Raw genomic sequence first — 4,063 nt, 5'->3', positions numbered from 1 at the left:
AAGTTCTAAGAAAGCTTTTGTTCATTGTTCCCTTGCTTGGTCTTGTGAAAGGAGAGGCTCGCGTATCGTGTGTCGATAGTCGGAGCAGACTCTCTTCAAGTTAGCAAGGTGCTCTGCCTGGTCTTGTGAAAGGAGAAGCTCGCGAATCGTTGCTCGATTGCCGGAGCGATTCTCTTCAAGTTGGTAGAGTGGTTTTCTTCGCATTATATTTTGTTCATTTGATTGTAATCTGTAAGATTATTTTTAGTGAAACTATTAATCACTCTTTGTAGTGATTAACGACTGGACGTAGATTCTGTTGAATCGAACCAGTATAAAAATACTCGTGTAATTTTTTTATTCCCTACACTCATTTTACTTTACGCATATCAACTGTTTCATTAATTTTCTGAAAGAAAATTATTTTTGCTAAAAAGGACCAATTTCGTTTTAAGTGTGACCGAACACGCATTCCGCTCTCTTTGTTTTAATTCTGCTGCATTATACTCTTCGAAAAATACCCCCTCCGATACCAACAATTATACGTGGCAACCGATCCAATCTTCATGGGTCATGGAATTCATGCACACCGCCAAGGGGGTTCACTTATAAAACCCGTCCTGGCAGCTTTGTATCACACTTTTGGAAATTGAGAGATTATTTACTGATGAATCTTCCAGCTTTTCTCCACCGAAAGTCATTCAACTTGTGCTTCTCTACACTTCTCCTAGCTTCCTTCCGAAAGAATGCTTTCTGAGCTAGTCGCCCTTCCACCAAAAGCACTTTGACCAGACCTTCCTCCATTATACACACTCTTCCGCTGCACTTTCATTTTCCCTCTAGGTTCTTTCCAATCCTGGAGAGCCGTTTGAGCCAATTATCAGCCATATAAGCACTGTCTCCACACTTGCTTCCACATTCATCCGCTGCCGATCAAACCAGATCCTAGAGTTTCATGGATTTTGCTAGTGTCTCCACGTACTGGATCGTATCAAGTGGTATTCAGAGCCAGGTTGGAGTTCTAGAGGCAACCGTGAGCTAAGTTTTCTTGTCAGATCCGCTTTGTCATTACAATTCCTTCACTGTCCTGTTTCGTGTTTTGGTGTTCCATTCAGTTTCTGCATTTTCCATTGTTGTTTGAGTCTTGTTTGTTACTAGCTTTTTCTTGGTTTTATTTCCATCTTCATTTTCATTCGGATCATTTCAAACTTGAGTCATTTTGATTTGATAAATCTGTTCAGTAATGTCAAAGTCATGTGCAGTGATTTGCATTGTTTTAATTGTCTATTGAATCTGATGTGTTTGATACCGAGGCAATTGCTGTGAGTTAAATAGATTCTACACGTTAATACACGATGTTCATCTGTAATAAGCTATGAAATTCAGTTTTGAATGAGCTTGATGGCATTTTTGAACTCAGAATTTAGAACTCTGAATCAGTTGTCTAGTAACTGCGTATAGACTATTACTGTTTCATTGGCTTTCCAGTTAAAAATGTCTCTGCTAGAATTTTTTTTTTTACTGTTCAAAATGATGTGCATTCCAGATAAGCAATTACATGCTACGGCATAGCTTGGAATCATTGATTAAATTACAGTAGAGATTCTAATAGCAGTTGACCGATCTGCACAAACCTTTGCTTGAGTCCAATTTTCTGGTTTTGAATCTGGTTTAGCATCTTAACCTGCTGGCTAACCATCTAATTTCATTTCTGCCACTTTGTGCAAGTTTCAAATTGTGTTTCTGATTCATTTTGATTGCCTAAAACTCATTTGCATCGGTACAATCCAAAATCACTATTGGACTTGATTGAAACCGTGAAAATATGGAACTAGACCAATCCAATTTTGATCTACTGGTATTTCACCTCAGCTGAGAGCACAAACAAGTTTTAATTATCTAAACAAACTTGTTAGTGTTATTAAACTGAGAGTTTAAGGTCCAATTGGTGCAAGTCATATGTGAGTGGCCAGTTTTAAGGCAAATCTTTGTTGTTCATACAAGTTTAGTGGGAAAATTCTATGCATATGTTTGACTGTTATGTGCAGTGTCATTGAATAGAATTTGGCAGCAAGAACTAATGGAAATACTACATTAAAAATCTGCAGAAGTATGAAAAAAGAAGAAGAGAAAAGACACTATCAAAAATGCAGAAATCGTGCCAATCCTAGAACGTGAATTGTGTAGCATAGAAACATGTCATTTAGGCATTTTAACAAACAGTTTTGCCTAATACATATGTGAGCTTGAATTTGACATCAGACAGCTTGTATTTCATTTTATTGCTTTCTGAATCCAATCTCGAGCATTTCCTAGGATCTTTTTGAGTGCCTCCGTTATTGGAATTCCTTTTAAGTGATTGCTTTTAGTTGTTGGATTTCTTTCCTACCACCTGTTTGACAGAAGGTGTTCTAGTGTAGTTTTGTCTGAAGCATTTTCGGTGCAGCTGAAATTGTTCATGTCACCAATATTCTAATTGGTTTGTGATCTGACTGAGGTGTCTTTGAAAGGAATTCAACTAATTAGAGGTTCTTCATCATTGGAAGCATCTTAGGGAATGGAGAATTGGTGGGATACACAAAGGAGGGTGGCTTTCGGTGCTGCAGAAACTGGATTGATGAACTGCATCAATTTACTACTACTGCAGTTTCCTTCATGCGTCATTATCAGATATAATTAAAAGCTTCACATGTCTGCAACTGTGAGATTTGAATACAGCACGTAAACCAGCCAAGAATTTCTTTGAGAGAAGAAAAAGTTGCATTGCCAAACCCACATCCTTGGTTTCTTGAATACTTTTGTAATAGCTTAATTATTTTTCTTTGATTGTAAAAGGCCATTTCTGCAGGTGATTTGGAAGAGCTCAAAAGTGTTCTTCCCTCATTTGCTAACATTGCTTAAGTTTCTTCAACTAAAATTGGTAGACGGTGAGTGTGTCTTGGTTCTAAAGCTCCAAGCCTCACCTAGGAAACTTCACTTTGTCTTTTCCATTTCATTTTAAGTTTTTAATTGGCCGTTTAGGAAACTTTAGAGTCCGAATTTAAAGTCTTAGTATTTTTCTTTGCTTTTGAGTCTTCTTTTGTAATCTTAGAGGTTATCTTTGAGTTACAATAGCTAAGTAAGTAGCCTAGAACATCTTTGGCAAGGAAAAGGCTTGGTACTTAAGAAACCCTAGTGGTTCACCTCCCTTACTTGGAATTTGTTCTTGGGTGAAATCTAAGGAAGTTGTAACACAAGAAAACTTTTACAATCACAGAATGTCAAAGTGTCAATCTCCAAGAGTTAGTGACTCTGAGGAACAAATTACTCTCAAAGATATTTCAAATCAACTTAGAGAGTTAACTCAATGGAGAATTGACACTGAGAGAAAAATGGAATATTCTCAACAAGATAGAGAAAGACAAATCACAATAATTCAAGATGAGTTGAGAGTCATGAGAGATGAGCAAGGAAGAGCGCGGGGAAGTAGAAGTGAAGATTCCCACCTTGAGGGAGAGAGCTTTAGAGTAGGAGATTATTATGATTACTCTTCTTCTAGAAGACATAGGCGGGAAACTCAAGAACTATCTTCCCCTAGAGAAGTCAACATTAACTTGCCTCATTTCCATGGAAAGGATGATGTAGAGGCCTTTTTCGATTGGCAAATGAAGGTGGAGCAACGTTTTGCTTGCCACCAAGTAAGTGAAGAGAGAAAGGTTCCTCTAGCTACCCTAAGCTTTCAAGGGTATGCCATGTATTGGTGGAATGCCATAGTGGAAGAAAGAAGGGGCCACCAAAATCCTCCAATACAATATTGGAATGATTTGATCACTGCCCTTAGGAGGAGACACATTCTTTCCTATTATCATAGAGAGCTTATGGATAAACTCCAAAGGCTACAACAAAATTCTAAGTCTGTAGAAAATATAGACAAAAGATGGAGTTGTATATGATGAGGGAAAGAATTGAGGAAACAGATGAACTCACAATGGCTAGATTTTTTAGTGGGCTTAATTATGAAATCAGAGATAAGGTTGAATTACTACCTTATATAGATTTGGATAGTTTTGTCCAAATGTGTATCAAGGTAGAGCAACAAAATTTC

At 37.5% G+C, this 4,063-nt stretch overlaps 1 long non-coding RNA gene across 2 annotated transcripts; it reads left to right on the top strand.

The window, feature by feature from the left end:
- Positions 1–376: 376 nt before the first annotated feature.
- Positions 377–2,969, top strand: LOC111240659. Of its 2 annotated transcripts, none has more exons than XR_002666098.1 (2): positions 377–991; positions 2,426–2,969. It is a non-coding gene; the product is annotated as an uncharacterized LOC111240659 (long non-coding RNA). The 2 variants fall into 2 exon arrangements; XR_002666097.1 differs by having other exon boundaries at positions 377–1,012.
- The last annotated feature ends 1,094 nt before the right edge of the window (positions 2,970–4,063 follow it).

Source organism: Vigna radiata, unplaced genomic scaffold (genome assembly GCF_000741045.1).
Source record: "Vigna radiata var. radiata cultivar VC1973A unplaced genomic scaffold, Vradiata_ver6 scaffold_247, whole genome shotgun sequence".
Lineage (NCBI taxonomy): Eukaryota > Viridiplantae > Streptophyta > Magnoliopsida > Fabales > Fabaceae > Vigna > Vigna radiata.
Note: the sequence above shows the minus strand (reverse complement) of the source record. Positions and strands in the feature narration are given on the sequence as shown.